At 44.1% G+C, this 23,798-nt stretch overlaps 1 protein-coding gene across 1 annotated transcript in view; it reads left to right on the top strand.

The window, feature by feature from the left end:
* The first annotated feature begins 3,622 nt into the window (after window positions 1–3,622).
* The window catches only part of LOC119943348 (oxysterol binding protein), a 53,868-nt gene continuing 33,692 nt past the window's right edge, over window positions 3,623–23,798 (top strand). Inside the window, exon 1 of the mRNA XM_038764262.1 lies at window positions 3,623–3,783. The gene's annotated coding sequence lies outside the window, so the exon portion shown is untranslated. The remainder of the gene's footprint in view (window positions 3,784–23,798) is intronic.

The raw sequence follows: 23,798 nt of genomic DNA, 5'->3' as shown, positions 1-23,798 counted from the left end.
GTGAGCCCACTGTTGGGTAGGGACCGTCTCTAGATGTTGCCAACTTGTACTTCCCAAGCGCTTAGTCCAGTGCTCTGCACACAGTAAGCGCTCCATAAATACGACTGAATGAATGAAAGAGGAAACCTGATCATCTTGCATCTTCCCCTCCCCACAGCACCTGTATATATGTATATATGTTTGTATGTATTTATTACTCTATTTTCTTCGTACATATTTATTCTATTTATTTTATTTTGTTAATATGTTTTGTTTTGTCATCTGTCTCTCCCTTCTAGACTGTGAGCCCACTGTTGGGTAGGGACCGTCTCTCTATGTTGCCAACTTGTACTTCCCAAGCGCTTAGTCCAGTGCTCTGCACACAGCAAGCGCTCCATAAATATGACTGAATGAATGAATGAAAAAGGAAACTTGATCACCTTGCGTCTTCCCCTCCCCACAGCACCTGTATATATGTATATATGTTTGTGCATATTTATTACTCTATTTTATTTGTACATATTTATTTTATTTTGTTAATATGTTTTGTTTTGTCATTCGTCTTCCCCTTCTAGACTGTGAGCCCACTGTTGGGTAGGGACCGTCTCTGTATGTTGCCAACTTGGACTTCCCAAGCGCTTAGTCCAGTGCTCTGCACACAGTAAGCACTCCATAAATACGATTGATTGAATGAATGAATGACCATCTCTAGATGTTGCCAACTTGTACTTCCGAAGCGCTTAGTCCAGTGCCCTGCACACAATAAGCGCTCGTCCCCCTCTCCATCCCCCCCTTACCTCCTTCCCCTCCCCACAGCACCTGTATATATGTATATATGTTTGTACATATTTATTACTCTACTTATTTATTTATTTTATTTGTACATATCTATTCTATTTATTTTATTTTGTTAGTATGTTTGGCTTTGTTCTCTGTCTCCCCCTTTTAGACTGTGAGCCCACTGTTGGGTAGGGACTGTCTCTATATGTTGTCAATTTGTACTTCCCAAGCGTTTAGTACAGTGCTCTGCACATAGTAAGCGCTCAATAAATACGATTGATGATGATGGTGATGATAAAGACGATTGAATGAATGAATGACCGTCTCTAGATGTTGCCAACTTGGACTTCCCAAGCGCTTAGTCCAGTGCTCTGCACACAGTAAGCACTCAATAAATACGATTGAATGAATGAATGACCATCTCTAGATGTTGCCAACTTGTACTTCCCAAGCGCTTAGTCCAGTGCCCTGCACACAGTAAGCGCTCAATAAATACGATTGAATGAATGAATGACCGTCTCTAGATGTTGCCAACTTGTACTTCCCAAGCGCTTAGTCCAGTGCTCTGTACACAGTAAGCGCTCAATAAATACGATTGAATGAATGAATGACCGTCTCTAGATGCTGCCAACCTATACTTCCTAAGCGCTTAGTCCAGTGCTCTGCACACAGTAAGCGCTCAATAAATACGATTGAATGAATGAATGACCGTCTCTAGATGTTGCCAACTTGGACTTCCCAAGCGCTTAGTACAGTGCCCTGCACACAGTAAGCGCTCAATAAATACGATTGAATGAATGAATGACCGTCTCTAGATGTTGCCAACTTGGACTTCCCGAGCGCTTAGTACAGTGCCCTGCACACAGTAAGCGCTCAATAAATACGATTGAATGAATGAATGACCGTCTCTAGATGTTGCCAACTTGGACTTCCCAAGCGCTTAGTACAGTGCTCTGCCCACAGTAGGCGCTCCATAAATAGGATTGAATGAATGAATGACCGTCTCTAGATGTTGCCAACTTGGACTTCCCAAGCGCTTAGTCCAGTGCTCTGCACACAGTAGGCGCTCCATAAATACGATTGAATGAATGACCGTCTCTAGATGTTGCTAACTTGGACTTCCCAAGCGCTTAGTCCAGTGCCCTGCACACAGTAAGCGCTCAATAAATACGACTGAATCAATGAATGACCATCTCTGGATGTTGCCAACTTGGACTTCCCAAGTGCTTAGTCCAGTGCCCTGCACACAGTAAGCGCTCCATAAATACGATTGAATGAATGAATGACCGTCTCTAGATGTTGCCAACTTGTACTTCCCAAGCGCTTAGCCCAGTGCCCTGCACACAGTAAGCGCTCAATAAATACGATTGAATCAATGAATGACCATCTCTAGATGTTGCCAACTTGTACTTCCCAAGCGCTTAGTCCAGTGCTCTGCACACAATAAGTGCTCAATAAATACGATTGAATGAATGAATGACCGTCTCTAGATGTTGCCAACTTGTCCTTCCCAAGCGCTTAGTCCAGTGCTCTGCACACAGTAAGTGCTCAATAAATACGATTGAATGAATGAATGACCGTCTCTGGATGTTGCCAACTTGGACTTCCCAAGCGCTTAGTACAGTAATACGATTGAATGAATGAATGGCCGTCTCTATAGGTTGCCAACTTGGACTTCCCAAGCGCTTAGTCCAGTGCCCTGCACACAGTAAGCGCTCAATAAATACGATTGAATCCATGAATGACCATCTCTAGATGTTGCCAACTTGGACTTCCCAAGTGCTTAGTCCAGTGCTCTGCACACAGTAAGCGCTCAATAAATACAACTGAATGAATGAATGACAGTCTCTAGATGTTGCCAACTTGAACTGCCCAAGCGCTTAGTCCAGTGCTCTGCACACAGTAAGCGCTCAATAAAGACAATTGAATGAATGAACGACCGTCTCTAGATGTTGCCAACTTGTCCTTCCCAAGCGCTTAGTCCAATGCTCTGCACACAGTAAGCGCTCAATAAAGACAATTGAATGAATGAATGACCGTCTCTAGATGTTGCCAACTTGGACTTCCCAAGCGCTTAGTACAGTAATACCATTGAATGAATGAATGGCCGTCTCTATAGGTTGCCAACTTGGACTTCCCAAGCGCTTAGTCCAGTGCCCTGCACACAGTAAGCGCTCAATAAATACGATTGAATCAATGAATGACCATCTCTAGATGTTGCCAACTTGGACTTCCCAAGCGCTTAGTCCAGTGCTCCGCACACAGTAAGCGCTCAATAAATACGATTGAATCAATGAATGACTGAATGAAGTAGCCCGGAGTGAGTGACGAGCAGCAGGCCGAGTGCCACATCTTGTACCACGTGCGCTCGGGGGAGCCAATCAGGACCCGGGGCTCCCTTCCCCTCGGAAGTGAGTGACGGGTGGGGCGGCCAATCAAACGCCTGGGCGGAGGCGCTCCTCCCCGCCCGAGCCCCCTCATTGGCCCGACGGCGACGGCGAGGCGGGGACGTGACGGCGCCGGGGCGACGTGGCCCCGACGGCGAGTGGCAACAGCGAGGGCCAATCGGGTGCGGGGAGGCCGGGGCCGGCGCGCCCTGATTCGCCGAGCCCGGGCGGTGTTGCGCGCGGCGGCCAATGAGCGGGCGGGGGGGAGGGAGGAGCCAATGACGGGGCCGCGTGCGGGTCGGGCGGCTGTTGCGGGGGCCAATGGGAGGGGCCGGGGCGGATACAGGGGGCTCATGGCGGCGGCGGCGGCGGCGGCGGGCGGTGCGGTGCCAACGGGGGGCTCCGTCGGGGGTCCCGGCCATCCCGGGGCTCCCCCGCCGGCTCCGGGAGGCTCCGCTCCCCTTCCCATTCCCATTCCCGCTCCCGCTCCTCCCGCTCCCGCCCCTCCCGCCCCTCCCGCGGCCGGGGGCCCGGGGGGCTCGGCCCGGGAGGGCTGGCTCTTCAAATGGACCAACTACATCAAAGGCTATCAGCGCCGCTGGTTCGTCCTCAGCAACGGCCTCCTCAGCTACTACAGGTGAACCAATCAATCCGTCAATCGTATTTATTGTATTATGGGTGTACATATCTATTACTCTATTTTACTTGTACCTATCTATCCTATCTATTTTATTTTGTTAGCATGTTTGGTTTGGTTCTCTGTCTCCCCCTTTTAGACTGGGAGCCCACAGTCTAAAAGCGCTCAATAAATACTGTGGTTGTGCATATCTATTACTCTATTTTACTTGTACCTATCTAGCCTATCTATTTTATTTTGTTAGCATGTTTGGTTTGGTTCTCTGTCTCCCCCTTTTAGACTGGGAGCCCACAGTCTAAAAGCGCTCAATAAATACTGTGGTTGTGCATATCTATTACTCTATTTTACTTGTACCTATCTATCCTATCTATTTTATTTTGTTAGTATGTTTGGTCTTGTTCTCTGTCTCCCCCTTTTAGACTGTGAGCCCACAGTCTAAAAGCGCTCAATAAATACTGTGGTTGTACATATCTATTACTCTATTATACTTGTACCTATCTATCCTGTCTATTTTATTTTGTTAGTATGTTTGGTTTGGTTCTCTGTCTCCCCCTTTTAGACTGGGAGCCCACAGTCTAAAAGCGCTCAATAAATACTGTGGTTGTACATATCTATTACTCTATTTTACTTGTACCTATCTATCCTATCCTTTTTATTTTGTTAGTATGTTTGATTTGGTTCTCTGTCTCCCCCTTTTAGACTGGGAGCCCACAGTCTAAAAGCGCTCAATAAATACGATTGATGATGATGATGATGATGAGTCCACAGGCATTAATATGAATAAATAGAATTCACTCAATCGTACATAGTAAGCGCTTAAATAAAACGCCGTCATTATTATGAAGGGAGGAGGAGGGAGGTGTATATATATATGCCTGTATATATGTATATACCTGTATATATGTTTGTACATATTTATTACTCTATTTATTTATTTTACTTGTACCTATCTATCCTATCTATTTTATTTTGTTAGTATGTTTGGTTTGGTTCTCTGTCTCCCCCTTTTAGACTGGGAGCCCACAGTCTAAAAGCGCTCAATAAATACTGTGGTTGTACATATCTATTACTCTATTATACTTGTACCTATCTATCCTGTCTATTTTATTTTGTTAGTATGTTTGGTTTGGTTCTCTGTCTCCCCCTTTTAGACTGTGAGCCCACAGTCTGGAAGCGCTCAATAAATACTGTGGTTGTACATATCTATTACTCTATTTTACTTGTACTTATCTATCCTATCTATTTTATTTTGTTAGTGTGTTTGGTTTGGTTCTCTGTCTCCCCCTTTTAGACTGTGAGCCCACAGTCTAAAAGCGCTCAATAAATACTGTGGTTGTACATATCTATTACTCTATTTATTTTGCTTGTACCTATCTATCCTATTTATTTTATTTTGTTAGCATGTTTGGTTTGGTTCTCTGTCTCCCCCTTTTAGACTGTGAGCCCACAGTCTAAAAGCGCTCAATAAATACGATTGATGGTGATGATGATGATGAGTCCACAGGCGTTAATATGAATAAATAGAATTCACTCAATCGTACATAGTAAGCGCTTAAATAAAACGCCATCATTATTATGAAGGGAGGAGGAGGGAGGTATATACCTGTATATATGTATATATATGTATATATGTTTGTACATATTTATTACTCTATTTATTTATTTTACTTGTACCTATCTATCCTATCTATTTTATTTTGTTAGTATGTTTGGTTTTGTTCTCTGTCTCCCCCTTTTAGACTGGGAGCCCACAGTCTAAAAGCGCTCAATAAATACTGTGGTTGTACATATCTATTACTCTATTTATTTTACTTGTACCTATCTATTCTATTTATTTTATTTTGTTAGCATGTTTGGTTTTGTTCTCTGTCTCCCCCTTTTAGACTGGGAGCCCACAGTCTAAAAGCGCTCAATAAATACGTTTGATGATGATGATGATGAGTCCACAGGCATTAATATGAATAAATAGAATTCACTCAATCGGACATAGTAAGCGCTTAAATAAAACGCCGTCATTATTATGAAGGGAGGAGGAGGGAGGTATATATATACCTGTATATATGTATATACCTGTAGATATGTATATATGTTTGTACATATTTATTACTCTATTTATTTATTTTACTTGTACCTATCTATCCTATCTATTTTATTTTGTTAGCATGCTTGGTTTGGTTCTCTGTCTCCCCCTTTTAGACTGGGAGCCCACAGTCTAAAAGCGCTCAATAAATACTGTGGTTGTACATATCTATTACTCTATTTTACTTGTACCTATCTATCCTATCTATTTAATTTTGTTAGCATGTTTGGTTTGGTTCTCTGTCTCCCCCTTTTAGACTGTGAGCCCACAGTCTAAAAGCGCTCAATAAATACTGTGGTTGTACATATCTATTACTCTATTTATTTTACTTGTACCTATCTAGCCTATTTATTTTATTTTGTTAGCATGTTTGGTTTTGTTCTCTGTCTCCCCCTTTTAGACCGGGAGCCCACAGGCTAAAAGCGCTCAATAAATACGATTGATGATGATGATGATGATGAGTCCACAGGCATTAATATAAATAAATAGAATTCACTCAATCGTACATAGTAAGCGCTTAAAACGCCATCATTATTTTGAAGGGAGGAGGAGGTATATATATACCTGTATATATGTATATACCTGTATATCTGTATATATGTTTGTACATATTTATTACTCTGTTTATTTATTTATTTTGCTTGTACCTATCTATCCTATTTATTTTATTTTGTTAGCATGTTTGGTCTTGTTCTCTGTCTCCCCCTCTTAGACTGTGAGCCCACAGTCTAAAAGCGCTCAATAAATACGATTGATGATGATGATGATGAGAGTACACAGGCATTAATATGAATAAATAGAATTCACTCAATCGTACATAGTAAGCGCTTAAATAAAACACCATCATTATTATGAAGGGAGGAGGAGGGAGGTATATATATATACCTGTATATATGTATATACCTGTATATATGTATATATGTTTGTACATATTTATTACTCTATTTATTTATTTTACTTGTACATATCTATCCTATTTATTTTATTTTGTTAGCATGTTTGGTTTTGTTCTCTGTCTCCCCCTTTTAGACTGTGAGCCCACAGTCTAAAAGCGCTCAATAAATACGATTGATGATGATGATGAGTACACAGGCATTAATATGAATAAATAGAATTCACTCAATCGTACATAGTAAGCGCTTAAATAAAACGCCATCATTATTATGGAGGAGGAGGTATATATATACCTGTATATATGTATATACCTGTATATCTGTATATATGTTTGTACATATTTATTACTCTATTTATTTTACTTGTACCTATCTATCCTATTTATTTTATTTTGTTAGTATGTTCGGTTTTGTTCTCTGTCTCCCCCTTTTAGACTGGGAGCCCACTGTTGGGTAGGGACTGTCTCTAGATGTTGCCAATTTGTACTTCCCAAGCGCTTAGTACAGTGCTGTGCACATAGTAAGCGCTCAATAAATACGATTGATGATGATGATGATGATGATTGAGCGCTTACTGTGTGCAGAGCACTGAACCACCCTCCTCCTCCCTTCATAAAAATGATGGCATTTTATTAAGCGCTTACTATGTACGATTGAGTACATAGTATATAAGTATACTATATTATAGTATATAGTGTATAATATAAATATTTATTTATATTAATGCCTATGTGCTCGTTTTGATGTGCACATATATCTGTGATTCTGTTTGATGCTATTGATGCCTGTTTACCTATTTTGTTGTCTGTCTCCCCCCTTCTAGACCGTGAGCCCGTTATGGGCAGGGATCAATCAATCAATCGTATTTATTGAGCGTTTACTGTGTGCAGAGCACTGAACCATCATCATCATCATCATCAATCGTATTTATTGAGCGCTTACTGTGTGCAGAGCACCGTACTAAGGGCTTGGGAAGTACAAGTTGGCAACAGAGACGGTCCCTCCCCAACAGTGGGCTCACAGTCTAAAAGGGGGAGACAGAGAACAAAACCAAACATACTAACTAAATAAAATAAATAGGATAGATATGTACAAGTAAAATAAATAAATAAATAGAGTAATAAATATGTACAAACATATATACATATATGCAGGTATATACATATATACAGGTATATATATACCTCCCTCCTCCTCCCTTCATAATAATGATGGCGTTTTATTAAGCGCTTACTCTGTACGATTGAGTGAATTCTATTTATTTATATTAATGCCTGTGTACTCATCATCATCATCGTCATCATCAATCGTATTTATTGAGCGCTTACTGTGTGCAGAGCACTGGACTAAGCGCTTGGGAAGTACAAGTTGGCAACAGAGACGGTCCCTCCCCAACAGTGGGCTCACAGTCTAAAAGGGGGAGACAGAGAACAAAACCAAACATACTAACTAAATAAAATAAATAGGATAGATATGTACAAGTAAAATAAATAAATAAATAGAGTAATAAATATGTACAAACATATATACATATATGCAGGTATATACATATATACAGGTATATATATACCTCCCTCCTCCTCCCTTCATAATAATGATGGCGTTTTATTAAGCGCTTACTCTGTACGATTGAGTGAATTCTATTTATTTATATTAATGCCTGTGTACTCATCATCATCATCGTCATCATCAATCGTATTTATTGAGCGCTTACTGTGTGCAGAGCACTGGACTAAGCGCTTGGGAAGTACAAGTTGGCAACAGATACAGTCCCTACCCAACAGTGGGCTCACAGTCTTAAAGGGGGAGATAGAGAACAAAACCAAACATACTAACTAAATAAAATAAATAGGATAGATATGTACAAGTAAAATAAATAAATAAATAGAGTAATAAATATGTACAAACATATATACATATATACAGGCATATACATATATACAGGTATATATATACCTCCCTCCTCCTCCCTTCATAATAATGATGGCGTTTTATTAAGCGCTTACTATGTACGATTGAGTGAATTCTATTTCTTTATATTAATGCCTGTGTACTCATCATCATCATCATCAATCGTATTGGAGCGCTTACTGTGTGCAGAGCACTGGACTAAGCGCTTGGGAAGTACAAGTTGGCAACAGATACAGTCCCTACCCAACAGTGGGCTCACAGTCTAAAAGGGGGAGACAGAGAACAAAACCAAACATACTAACTAAATAAAATAAATAGAATAGATAGGTACAAGTAAAATAAATAAATAAATAGAGTAATAAATATGTACAAACATATATACATATATACAGGTATATACATATATTCAGGTATATATATACCTCCCTCCTCCTCCCTTCATAATAATGATGGTGTTTTATTAAGCGCTTACTATGTACAATTGAGTGAATTCTATTTATTTATATTAATGCCTGTGTACTCGTTTGGATGTGTACATATATCTGTGATTCTGTTTGTTTCTATCGATGCTGTTGATGCCTGTTTACGTATTTTGGTTGTCTCCCCCCCCTTCTAGACCCTCAGTGGAAAGAGCCCGGGCTTGGGAGTCCGAGGTCACGGGTTCTAATCCCGGCTCCGCCACTTATCAGCTGTGTGACTTTGGGCAAGGCACTTCACTTCTCGGTGCCTCAGTTCCCTCATCTGTAAAATGGGGATGATGATCGTAAGCCCCACGCGGGACAACCTGATCACCTTGTATCGCTTCAGCGCTTAGAACAGTGCTTTGCACATAGTAAGCGCTTAACAAAGGCCATCATTATTATTAGTAGTAGTAGTAAGCGCTCAATAAATACGATTGATTGATTGTTCTAAGCGCTGGGGTAGATACAATCAATCAATCGTATTTATTGAGCGCTTACTGTGTGCAGAGCACTGGACTAAGCGCCTGGGAAGTACAAGTTGGCAACATCTAGAGACAGTCCCTACCCAACAGTGGGCTCACAGTCTAAAAGCGCTTACTATGTACGATTGAGTGAATTCTATTTATTTATATTAATGCCTGTGTGCTCGTTTTGATGTGTACATATATCTGTGATTCTGTTTGTTTCTATCGATGCTAAGCACTTAGTACAGTGCTCTGCACACAGTAAGCGCTCAATAAATAAGATTGATGATGGTGCCTGTTTACGTATTTTGTTGTCTGTCTCCCCCCTTCTAGACCGTGAGCCCGTTATGGGCAGGGATCAATCAATCGATCGTATTTATTGAGCGCTTACTGTGTGCAGAGCACTGTACTAAGTGCTTGGGAAGGACAAGTCGGCAACATCTAGAGACAGTCCCTACCCAACAGTGGGCTCACAGTCTAGAAGGGGGAGACAGACAACAAAACCAAACATACTAGCAAAATAAAATAAATAGAATAAATAGGTACAAGTAAGATAAATAAGTAGAGTAATAAATATGTAGAAATATATATACATATATACAGGTGCTGTGGGGAAGGGAAGGAGGTAAGACGGGGGGACGGAGAGGGGGACGAGGGGGAGAGGAAGGAAGGGGCTGAGTGTGGGAAGGCCTCCTGGAGGAGGTGAGCTCTCAGTAGGGCCTTGAAGGGAGGAAGAGAGCTAGCTTGGCCGGTGGGCAGAGGGAGGGCATTCCGGGCAGGGTAATCAGGTTGTCCCAGGAGGGGCTCCCAGTCTTCATCCCCATTTTACAGATGAGGGAACTGAGGCCCAGAGAAGTGAAGTGACTTGCCCAAAGTCACACAGCTGACAAGTGGCGGAGCTGGGATTTGAACCCACAGCCTCTGACTCCAAAGCCCGGGCTCTTTCCACTGAGCCACGCTGCTCCCTTCAAAGCTAATTGTCAGCCGTGTGACTTTCGGCAAGTCTCTTCACTTCTCTGGGCCTCGGTGACCTCCTCTGGAAATTGGGGATTAATAATAATAATAATAAGGATGGCATTTATCAAGCTCTTACCATGTGCAAGGCACTGTTCTAAGCGCTGGGGAGGTTACAAGGTGAGGAGGTTGTCCCACAGGGGGCCACAGTCTTAATCCCCATTTGACAGATGAGGGAACTGAGGCCCAGAGAAGTGAAGTTCTAGGCTGTGAGCCCACTGTTGGGTAGGGACTGTCTCTATAATGTTGCCAGTTTGTACTTCCTAAGCACTTAGTGCAGTGCTCTGCACACAGTAAGCGCTCAATAAATGCGATTGGATGAATGACTCCCCGCCGAGCACCGCTCACCCCTCTCTTCAAAGCCCTACTGAGAGCTCACCTCCTCCAGGAGGCCTTCCCACACTGAGCCCCCCCTTTTCCCTCTCCTCTTGAGAAGAAATTTGAGAGAGACTTGACACCCGTCCACATGTTTTGTTTTGTTGTCCGTCTCCCCCTTCTAGACTGTGAGCCCGCTGTTGGGTAGGGACCGTCTCTAGATGTTGCCGACTTGTCCTTCCCAAGCGCTTAGTACAGTGCTCTGCACACAGTAAGCGCTCAGTAAATGCGATTGAATGAATGAATGAATCCCCCCCGCCCTACCTCCTTCCCCTCCCCACAGCACTTGTATAGATATCTGTCCATATTTATTACTTGTCCATATTTACTGTTCTATTTATTTTGTTAATGATGTGCATCTAATAATCTAATTCCTATTTATTTTATTTTATTTTATTTTACTATTAGATTTATTTATTTTATTTTGTTGGTATGTTTGGTTCTGTTCTCTGTCTCCCCCTTTTAGACTGTGAGCCCACTGTTGGGTAGGGACTGTCTCTATGTGTTGCCAATTTGTACTTCCCAAGCGCTTAGTACAGTGCTCTGCACATAGTAAGCGCTCAATAAATACGATTGATTGATTGATTGATCTAGCTTTAATTCTGTTTGTTCTGACCATCTTGACACCTGTCTACATGTTTTGTTCCGTTGTCTGTCTCCCCCTTCTAAACTGTGAGCCCACTGTCGGGTAGGGACCGTCTCTATATGTTGCCAACTTGGACTTCCCAAGCGCTTAGTACAGTGCTCTGCGCACAGTAAGCGCTCAATAAATACGAATGAATGAATGAGAGTACAGTATTCACTCATTCAGTTGTATTTATTGAGCGCCGACTGCGCGCAGAGCACTGGACTAAGCGCTTGGGAAATACAGCATTCATTCAGTTGTATTTATTGAGCGCTTACTGTGCGCAGAGCACTGGACTAAGCGCTTGGTATTCATTCAGTCATTCAGTCTCGTATTGAGCACTTACTGTGTGCAGAGCACTGGACTAAGCGCTTGGTATTCATTCAGTCATTCAGTCTCGTATTGAGCACTTACTGTGTGCAGAGCACTGGAATAAGCGCTTGGGAGATACAGCATTCATTCAGTTGGGAGAGTGCAGTATTCGGTCATTCAGTCATATTTAGTGAGCGCTGACTGCGCGCGAAGCACTGGACTAAGCGCTTGGGAAATACAGTATTCATTCATTCAGTTGGGAGAGTACAGTATTAATTCATTCAGTCGTATTGAGCACTGACTGCGCGCGGAGCACTGGACTAAGCGCTTGGGAAATACAGTATTCATTCATTCAGTTGTATTTATTCATCATCAATCGTATTTATTGAGCGCTGACCGTGTGCAGAGCACTGGACTAAGCGCTTGGTATTCTTTCGGTCATTCGGTCTCGTATCGAGCGCTTACTGTGTGCAGAGCACTGGACTCAGCGCTTGGGAAATATAGTATTCATTCATTCAGTCATATTTATTGAGCGCTTACTGTGCGCAGAGCACTGGACTAAGCGCTTGGGAGAGGACGGTATTCATTCATTCATTTAATCATATTGAGCGCTTACTGTGCGCAGAGGAGCACTGGACTAAGTGCTTGGGATTGGACGGTATTCATTCATTCATTCACTGCACTAAGCGCTTGGGAAGTACAGCATTCATTCACTCGTATTTATTGAGCGCTTACTGTGCGCAGAGGAGCACTGGACTAAGCGCTTGGGAGAGGACGGTATTCATTCAGTCATTCACTTCACTACGCACTTGGGAAGTACAGCATTCATTCATTGTCAGTCGTATTTATTGAGCGCTTACTGTGCGCAGAGGCGCACTGGACTAAATGCTTGGGATTGGACGATATTCATTCATTCATTCACCGCACTAAGCGCTTGGGAAGTACAGCATTCATTCGGTCAGTCGTATTTATTGAGCGCTTACTGTGCGCAGAGGAGCACTGGACTAAGCGCTTGGGAGAGGGCGGTATTCATTCATTCATTAGTACTTATTGAGCGCTGACTGCACAGAGCACTGGACTAAGCGCTTGGGAGAGGACGGTATACATTTATTCAGTCGTATTTATTGAGCGCTTACTGTGTGCAGAGCACTGGACTAAGCGCTTGGGAAATACAGTATTCATTCAGTCAGCTGTATTTGTTGAGCGCTGACTGCGCGGAGCATTGGGCTAAGTGCTTGGTACTCATTCATTCAATCGTATTGAGCGCTGACTGCATGCAGAGCACTGGACTAAGTGCTTTGGAAGTACAGGATTCATTCATTCATTCACTGCACTAAGCGCTTCCGAAATACAGCATTCATTCAGTGGGGGAGAGTACAGTATTCAATCAGTCAGTCGTATTTATTGAGCGCTGACTGCGCAGAGCACTGGACTAAGCGCTTGGGAAATACAGCATTCATATTTATTGAGCGCTGTCTGTGCGCAGAGCACTGGACTAAGTGCTTGGGATATACAGTATTCATTCAGTCAGTCAGTCGTATTTATTGAGCGCCTACTATGTGCAGCAGAGCACTGGACTACGCTTGGGAAATACAGTATTCATTCAGTCAGTCGTTTTTATTGAGCACTGACCGTGTGCAGAGCACTGGACTAAGCGCTTGGGAGAGGACGGTATTTATTGTCAGTCGATTTATTGAGCGCTGACTGTGCAGAGCACTGGACTAAGCGCTTGGAAAGTACAGTATTCGTTCATTCAGTCATATGTATTGAGCACTGACTGCTCGCGGAGCACTGGGCTAAATGCTTGGAAGAGGACGGTATTCATTTGTTCGCTCACTGCACTAAGCGCTTGGGAAATACAGCATTCATTCAGTTGGGAGAGTACAGTATTCATTCATTCAGTCAGTCAGTCGTATTTATTGAGCACTGACTGCGCAGAGCGCTGGACTAAGCGCTTGGAAGAGGATGGTATTCATTCATTCATTCAGTCATATTTATTGAGGGTTGACTGCGCAGAGCGGTGGACTAAGCACTTGGGAGAGGATGGTATACATTCATCCAGTCATATTTATTGAGCACTTACTGTGTGCAGAGCACTGGACTAAGCGCTTGGGAAATACAGTATTCATTCAGTCAGTCAGCTGTATTTATTGAGCACTGACTGCGCGGAGCATTGGGCTAAGCGCTTTGGAAGTACAGGATTCATTCATTCATTCACTGCACTAAGCGCTTTGGAAATACAGCATTCATTCAGTTGGGAGAGTACAGTACTCATTCATTCAGTCAGTCGTATTTATTGAGCGCTGACTGCACAGAGCACTGGACTAAGCGCTTGGGAAGTACAGTATTCATTCATTCATTCACTGCACTAAGCGCTTGGGAAATACAGCATTCATTCAGTGGGGAGAATACAGTATTCATTCAGTCAGTTGTATTTATTGAGCGCTGACTGCACAGAGCACTGGACTAAGCACTTGGGAGAGGACAGTATTCATTCATTCAGTCATATTTATTGAGCGCTTTACTGTGCACAAAGCACTGGACTAAGTGCTTGGGAAGTACACCATTCATTCATTCAGTTGGGAGAGTACAGCATTCATTCAGTTAGTCGTATTTATTGAGCACGACTGCGCAGAGCACTGGACTACTTGCTTGGGAAATACATTGTTTATTCATACTTATTGAGCGCTGACTGTGTGCAGAGCACTGGACTAAGCGCTTGGGAAGTACACCATTCATTCAGTTGGGAAAGTACAGTATTCGTTCATTCAGTCAGTGGTATTTATTGAGCGCTTACTGCGTGCAGATCACCGGACTGAGCATTTGGGGGAAGTACAGTATTCATTCATTCAGCCTCGTGTTTATTGAGCGCGTACTGTGTGCAGAGCAGTGGACTGAGCGCTTGGGAAGGACAGTATTCATTCATTGTCAGTCTCGTTTTGAGCGCTTACTGTGTGCAGAACACTGGACTAAGCACTTGGGAAAGTACAGTATTCATTGATTCATTCATTCAGTTGTATTTATTGAGCACTTGTGGTAGAGCACTGGACTAAATGCTTGGGAAGTACAGGATTCATTCAGTCAGTTGTATTTATTGAGCGCTTACTGTACGCAGAGCACTGGACTAAGCATTTGGGATGGACAAATTGGCTCATGGTAAGCGCTTAACAAATACCATTATTATTATTATTATTATTATTATTATTATTATTATTAAGCGCTTAACAAATACCATTATTATTATTATTAAGCACTTAATGAATACCATTATTATTATTATTATTATTATTATTATTATTATTAAGCGCTTAACAAATGTCATCATGATTATTCCTCTCCATTTAATAATAATGATGGCATTTGTTAAGCGCTTACTCTGTGCCGACCACAGTTCTAAACGCTGGGGTGATACAGGGTAATCAGGTTGTCCCACGGGGGGCTCACAGTCTTAATCCCCATTTTACAGATGAGGCAACTGAGGCACAGAGAATAATAATGATAATGATGGCATTTATTAAGCGCTTACTATGTGCAAATCACTGTTCTAAGCGCTGGGAAGTGAAGTGACTTCCCCAAAGTCACAAGGCTGACAAGTGGCGGAGGTGGGATTAGAACCCACAACCTCTGACTCCCAAGCCCGGGCTCTTTCCACTGAGCCACGCAGCTTCTCTAGTAACATTTAATAATAATGGCATTTGTTAAGTGCTTACTCTGTGCCGAGCACTGTTCTAAGCGCTGGGGAGGATACAAGGTGATCAGGTTGTCCCACGGGGGGCTCACAGTCTTCATCCCCATTTGACAGATGAGGGAACTGAGGCCCAGAGAAGCGAAGTGACTTGCCCAAAGTCAGCTGACAAGTGGCCGAGCCAGGATTTGAACCCAGGACCTCTGACTCCCAAACCCCAGGCTCTGTTCGCCTCCCTGTTGCCCCCAAACCCAAAGTCGTTGGCCGCCAGTTCGCCCCGCCGTCGGAAATTTGTTGATGATAATGGTATCTGTTAATAATAATAGTAATAATTGTTGCCAAATTGTACTTTCCAAGCGCTTAGTATGGTGCTCTGCACACAGTGAGCGCTCAATAAATACGATTGAATGAATGAATAATAATAATGATGATGGCATTTGTTAAGCACTTACCATGTGCCAAGCACTGTTCTAAGCGCTGGGAGGGATACAGGGTGATCAGGTTGTCCCACCTGGGGCTCACAGTCTTCATCCCCATTTTACAGATGAGGGAACTGAGGCCCAGAGAAGTGAAGTGACTTGCCCAAGGTCAAAAAGCTAAGTGGCAGAGCAGGGAGCAGGGCCCCAGACTGAGCCCCTTGCTTCCTCTCCCCCTCGTCCCCCTCTCCATCCCCCCCATCTTACCTCCTTCCCTTCCCCACAGCACCTGGATATATGTATAGATGTTTGTACATATTTATTACTCTATTTATTTATTTGTTTTACTTGTACATATCAATTCTATTTATTTTATTTTGTTAGTATGTTTGGTTTTGTTCTCTGTCTCCCCCTTTTAGACTGTGAGCCCACTGTTGGGTAGGGACTGTCTCTATATGTTGCCAATTTGTACTTCCCAAGCGCTTAGTCCAGTGCTCTGCACATAGTAAACGCTCAATAAATACGATTGATGATGATGATGATGATTAGAACCCACGACCTCTGACTCCCAAGCCCGGGCTCTTTCCACTAAGCCACGCTGTTTTCCGAGCGCTTAGTACAGTGCCCTGCACACAGCAGGCGCTCAATAAATACGATCCAATGAAATAGATCGACTGGCAACGCTTTCCCCTTCCAAAATTTTGCTCCTCTCCCCGTCGGGGCGGAATTCCGGACAAACCACGCACTTCACTAAAGCCTCCCATCTTCTCTCCCCCAGAGCAAGGGCAGGGCAAAGCCCATTCCTAGCCGACTTGAAGTTCTTGTAGAGCAGGGCTGGGAAGCTTATATCATCATCATCATCATCAATCGTATTTATTGAGCGCTTACTATGTGCAGAGCACTGTACTAAGCGCTTGGGAAGTCCAAATTGGCAACATCTAGAGACGGTCCCTACCCAACAGTGGGCTCACAGTCTAAAAGGGGGAGACAGAGAACAAAACCAAACATACTCACAAAATAAAATAAATAGAATAGATATGTACAAGTAAAATAAATAAATACATAGAGTAATAAATATGTACAAACATATATACATATATACAGGTGCTGTGGGGAAGGGAAGGAGGTAAGATGGGGGGGATGGAGAGGGGTTGGCTCCTCTGTATCAGACCCCTTATAGGGGGTTCAGTAAATAGTAACGATGGAGGAGGTTACGCGTAGATTTGTGACTGTGAGCCCACTGTTGGGTAGGGACTGTCTCTATGTGTTGCCAATTTGTACTTCCCAAGCGCTTAGTACAGTGCTCTGCACATAGTAAGCGCTCAATAAATACAATTGATTGATTGATTGATTTGTGGATACGAGGTCTGGGACGAGGTGTTAGGCATTCCGTGACATGGCTTCAGATCCAGCAAGTGAAGCAGCGGGGCTCGGTGGAAAGAGCCCGGGCTTTGGAGTCAGAGGTCATGGGTTCAAATCCCGGCTCCGCCAATTGTCAGCTGGGTGACTTTGGGCAAGTCACTTCGCTTCTCTGGGCCTCAGTTCCCTCGTCTGGAAAATGGGGATTAAGACTGTGAGCCCCACGTGGAACAACCTGATCACCTTGTATCCCCCCCAGTGCTTAGAACAGTGCTTTGGACATAGTAAGCGCTTAACAAATGCCATAATTATTATTGTTAATAATAATAATAATAATGGTAATGATGGTATTTGTTAAGCATATAATAATAATACCACATAAATACCACAATTATTATTAATAATAATTATGGTATTTGTTAAGTGTATAATAATAATAATGGCATTTATTAAGCACTTACTATGAGCAAAGCACTGTTCTAAGCGCTGGGGAAGTTACAAGGTGATCAGGTTGTCCCACGGGGGGCTCACAGTCTTCATCCCCGTTTTACAGATGAGGTCATTGAGGCTCAGAGAAGTTAAGTGACATGCCCAAAGTCACACAGCTGACAAGCGGCGGAGCCAGGATTTGAACCCACGACCTCTGACTCCAAAGCCCATGCTCTTTCCACTGAGCCACGTGTATACTGTGTGCCAGGCACTGTACTAAGCGCCTTGGTGGTCACAAGCAAATCGAGGTAGACATAGTCCCTGTCCTACGTGGGGCTCACAGCCTCAGTCCCCATTTGACAGATGAGGTCACTGAGGCCCAGAGAAGTGAAGCGACTTGCCCAGGGTCACGCAGCAGACATGTGGCAGAGCCAGGATTAGAACTCATGCCCTTCCGACTCCCGGGCCTGGGACGCCAAAGCACCGTCTTAATAATGAAGCTGAATTTGAGGACATCAGCCCTTACCGTGTTCCTCACAGCAACGGTCAGTAATAATTTAATAATTTTGGTATTTGTTAAGCGCTTACCATGTGCAAAGCACTGTTCTAAGTGCTGGGGAGCATACTTAGAACATACTAAGTATTTATTTATTTTACTTGTACATATCTATCCTATTTATTTTATTTTGTCAGTATGTTTGGTCTTGTTCTCTGTCTCCCCCTTTTAGACTGTGAGCCCACTGTTGGGTAGTGACTGTCTCTATATGTTGCCAATTTGTACTTCCCAAGCCCTCAATAAATATGATTGATTGATTGATTGGGGAGGATATAAGGTGGTCAGGTTGTCCCATGTGGGGCTCACAATCTTAATCCCCATTTTCTAGATGAGGTAACTGAGGCACAGGAAGTGAAGCGACTTGCCCAAAGTCACACAGCTGACAAGCGGCGGAGCCGGGATTTGAACCCGTGACCTCTGACTCCAAAGCCCGGGCTCTTTCCGCTGAGCCACGCTGCTTCTCAACACACACACATATAAGTCAATCAGTCGGTTGTACTTATGGAGCACTTCTGATGTGCAGAGCACTGTACTAAGCTCTTAGTACATAGCATCAGCAGACTTGGTAGATATATTCCCTGATCAATCAATCAATCGTATTTATTGAGCGCTTACTGCGTGCCGAGCACTGTACTAAGCGCTTGGGAAGTCCAAGTTGGCAACATATAGAGACGGTTCCTACCCAACAGTGGGCTCACAGTCTAGAGGCTCATACGTGCCTTCAGTCTGGTTGATTGATAGGTACCAGAAATCAATATCCGTGCATTACAAACTCCCACCGACAGCAAGGCCGACCCTGAATCAAGTGTGTTGGACAAGCCACCCATATCAACTCCTTCATCCCGGGGTTGATAGTAGCAGAATGTAGCTAATACGGCGCTTAGAACAGTGCTTTGCACGTAGTAAGCGCTTAATAAATGCCATTATTATTATCATTATTAATACTTGTTAGAAGTCGGGTGGAGCCGAGGGTCGCCGCTCTATGACAGTCGCCTTTGCCAAGCTCCCCTTATTTCTGGCAGAGTGCTTTAAAATAAGCCCTTATAATCTCCTTCCCTTCCCCACAGCACCTGTATATATGTTTGTACATATTTATTACTCTATTTATTTTACTTGTACATATCTATTCTATTTATTTTATTTTGTTAGTATGTTTGGTTTTGTTCTCTGTCTCCCCCTTTTAGACTGTGAGCCCACTGTTGGGTAGGGACTGTCTCTATCTGTTGCCAACTTGTACTTCCCAAGCGCTTAGTACAGTGCTCTGCACACAGTAAGTGCTCAATAAATACGATTGATGATGATGATGATGATGAGATGGATTGGAAAAGGGCTACTCTGTATGAACCTGGAGAAATTGGCGTACAGGTTAGTCCAAAAGAAAGAAAGTGCCGGCAGATAATTCTGTTTTTCTGTCCCCTCTGTTCAGACTGCAAGCCGCGAAGCCAAGCCGCTTTTCCCGCTCACTCCAGTGCGTCAAAACGATGGGAGTGATTGAGGTCAGGAGTGCTGGCTGGCAGGTGAAGTGGAGGACTCTACCAATCAATCAATCAATCAATCGTATTTATTGAGCGCTTACTGTGTGCAGAGCACTGGACTAAGCGCTTGGGAAGTCCAAGTTGGCAACCTATAGAGACGGTCCCTACCCAACAGTGGGCTCACAGTCTGTTCCCAGATCAATGGAAAGTGTTTAGAGAGCTAACCCAAAACGGGAAGCGTGCCGTTAGAATTCCCGTCTCTAATAAATAGAAAGTGGCACTTTTAAAAGGCTTGACTTGGCAGGAACATCCATGCCTAACCATACTCCCGCCCTGGTGTTTTTCCCTTTGGCTTCTCACCCGGTTAACAGATAGAAAAGTCAGCATCACTAGCCGCCTCTTAGGCAGTCATTGACATCAGAGTGCAAAATGGCGTTCAGCATTGACATTAGCTAGTCATCCAATTTCATCTGTTTTTAGGTGATTCATTAAAAAAAATTAGCAAGAGCATCCTCCCCCGTCCCCTCCCCCACCCGAACTCTCCTGGCAAATCTACAATTACAGAGCTTCAGTTCCCCACGCAAATTGTCACTGCTGATTCATAGCCTGGCTTCGGTCCATAGTCCTTATCAGCGCTGAATTCTGTCATAGATGGGGTTTTGCCAGAAGGCAGGGGTGTCTTTGGAAATTCGGTGTGGGCCAGGGTCTCACCACACTTCCCGTCCACCTTGACCACCATCCTTAGACCGGGCCGAGCGTGAGAGCATCCTCAGCCCATCGTGACGCCGGATCCTTTATTCGAGATCTACCTCTCCGAGATACTTAACCGCCCGCCCCCAAGAGCCTTCAAAATCTGTTCGCTGGCCAGTTGTCATCCAAAGCACTACCAATCCACGTCTTGGAAGGTGGCCAGAGAACCACCCTTGCCATCTAGACGGTCTCACCCACGCACCCCCAGCCCTGCGAGAAGAGCCTGAGTTATCACAGTTAACAACCGCAGACAGGATCCCGTGACAATCTTTCTTATCTTTTCCTTTTTTTTAACGGTATCTGTTTAAGGCTTATTCTGTGCCAGGCACTGTACTAAGAGCTGGGATAGATATGAGATAATCAGGGTGGACACAGTCCGTGTCCCACATGGAGATTAAGACCGTGAGACCCATGTTGCGGACGAGGAAACTGAAGCGCGGAGAAGTTATGTGACATCCCCAAGGTCAGACAGCAGACGGGTGGTAAAGCCAGGATTAGAACCCAGGTCCTCGGACTCCCGGGCCCGTACTCTATCCAGTAGGCCATGCTGCTCACTAGGCATGAAATCAGGGCCATCCTGGGTGTCATTTACCTCCCGGTGTCTCCATTACTTGCTTGGATCAAGCAAGGAGCAGCTCAGAGCAGCCTCTCTTTACCACTTCTGAATCACTTTCTCTTAACCTGGGTTAGAAAACCGTGGCTTTAATTAGCATTTTTATTCCCCAAGTGCTTTCATGTTCGCCTAGCTTTGCCCTCAGAGCATCCCTGTGAGTTGGGGAAAGGTAGATCAATCAATCGTATTTATTGAGCGCTTACTGTGTGCAGAGCACTGTACTAAGCGGTACAGTGGTAGATGGTATTATACCCCCTCCCAGAGGAGGTTGTGACCCGCCCAAACTCATCCCGGCTCCGCCACTTGTCAGCTGTGTGACCTTGGGCAAGTCACTTAACATCTCCGGGCCTCAGTTCCCTCATCTGTAAAATGGGGATTAAGACTGTGAGCCCCCCGTGGGACAACCTTGATCACCTTGTATCCCCCCCAGTGCTTAGAACAGTGCTTGGCACATAGTAAGCACTTAACAAATACCACCATTATTATTATTATTACACAGCAGACACGTTGCAGAGCTGGGACAAGAACTCGACTCCTCCAGTTCCTCGACCCAGGCTCTTCATTCATTCATTTATTCAATCGTATTTATTGAGCACTTACCGTGTGCAGAGCACTGGACTGAGCGCTTGGAAAGTACAAGCTGGCGACATATAGAGACGGTCCCTACCCAACAACGGGCTCCCAGTCTAGAAGGGGGAGACAGACAACAATACAAAACACGTGGACAGGTGTCAAGCCATCAGAATAAATAGAAGTAAAGCTAGATGCACATCATTAACAAAATAAATAGAATAGTCAATATGTACAAGTAAAATAGAGTAATAAATCTATACAAACATATATGCGGGTGCTGTGGGGAGGGGAAGGAGGTAGGGCGGGGGGGATGGGGAGGAGGAGAGGAAAAAGGGGGCTCAGTCTGGGAAGGCCTTTTCCCACGGCACTTCACTCCCCATCTGACACAACACTTCCCTCAGCCAGATACCCTGTCCTGACCGACTAGCCTTGTGTCCCTCCCTAGGAGTCAGAGAGCAAAGCAGTGGCCTACCTCGCCCAGGTTCTCTATCATCAACAATTCATTCAATCGTATTTACTGAGCGCTTACTGTGTGGAGAGCACTGTACTAAGCACTTGGGAAGTCCAAGTCGGCAAGAGAGACGGTCTAGAGACAGTCCCTACCCAACAACGGGCTCACAGTCTAGAAGGGGGAGACAGACAACAAAACAAAGCAAGGAGACAGGTGTCAAAACCGTCAGATAATAGTTGCGGTATTTAAGTGTTTACTAAGTGCTAATGATGGCATTTATTAAGCGCTCACTATGTGCAAAGCACTGTTCTAATCAATCAATCAGTCGTATTTATTGAGTGCTCACTGTGTGCAGAGCACTGTACTGAGCACTTGGGAAGTCCAAGTCGGCGACATACAGAGACGGTCCCTAGCCAACAATGGGCTCACAGTCTAGAAGGGGGAGACAACAAACAAAAAACAAAGCAAGGAGAAAGGTGTCAAAACCTTCAGATAATAGTTGCAGTATTTAAGTGTTTACCAAGTGCTAATGATGGCATTTATTAAGCGCTTACTATGCGCAAAACACTGTTCTAATCAATCAATCAGTCGTATTTATTGAGCGCTTACTGTGTGCAGAGCACTGTACTAAGCACTTGGGAAGTCCAAGTCGGCAACTTATAGAGATGGTCCCTACCCAACAGTGGGCTCACAGTCTGGAAGGGGGAGACAGACAACAAAACAAAGCAAGGAGACGGGTGTCAAAACCGTCAGATAATAGTTGCGGTATTTAAGTGTTTACTAAGTGCTAATGATGGCATTTATTAAGTGCTTACTATATGCAAAGCACTATTCTAACCAATCAATCAATCAGTCGTATTTATTGAGCGCTTACTGTGTGCAGTACTAAGCGCTTGGGAAGTACAAGTTGGCAACATATAGAGACGGTCCCTACCCAGCAGCGGACTCACAGTCTAGAAGATAAGCGCTGGGGAGGTTACAAGGTGATCAGGTTATCCCACAGGGGGCTCACAGTCTTAATCCTCATTTTACAGATGAGGGAACTGAGGCACAGAGAAGTGAAGTGACCTGCCCAAGGTCACAGCTGACAATTGGCAGAGCCGAGGTTTGAACCCGTGACCTCTGACTTCAAAGCCCGTGCTCTTTCCACTGAGCCACGCTGCTTCTCTGAATTTATTGAGCCCTTACTGTATACAGAGCACTGTACTAAGTGGTTGGGCGAGTACCAGATGATAGAGTTGGGAGGCACGTTTCCGGCCCACAAGGAGCTTACAGTCGAGAGGGATGCAAGGTTTGGACACAGTCCAGGTGGAAGCTAGAACAGGTATTGAATCTCTGTTTCACAGACGAGGAAATTGTGGCATAGAGAAACTAAAGGACTTGCTCAAAGTCACCAACGGGCAAAAAGCAGAGCTGAGATTCGAACCTAGGTCCTCTGATGGCCTGAGCCCTTTTTATTAGGCCTCACTGCTTCTCCGCAAGACTGCGCCGTGGAAGGGCCCGTGGCCTGGGTGCCCCTTTCAGGAACACCGTCCACCCTCGTGATGCCCCGGCAAGCCTCCATATCCATCCT

The sequence above is a fragment of the Tachyglossus aculeatus genome, chromosome 22 (genome assembly GCF_015852505.1).
Source record: "Tachyglossus aculeatus isolate mTacAcu1 chromosome 22, mTacAcu1.pri, whole genome shotgun sequence".
NCBI lineage: Eukaryota > Metazoa > Chordata > Mammalia > Monotremata > Tachyglossidae > Tachyglossus > Tachyglossus aculeatus.
Note: the sequence above shows the minus strand (reverse complement) of the source record. Positions and strands in the feature narration are given on the sequence as shown.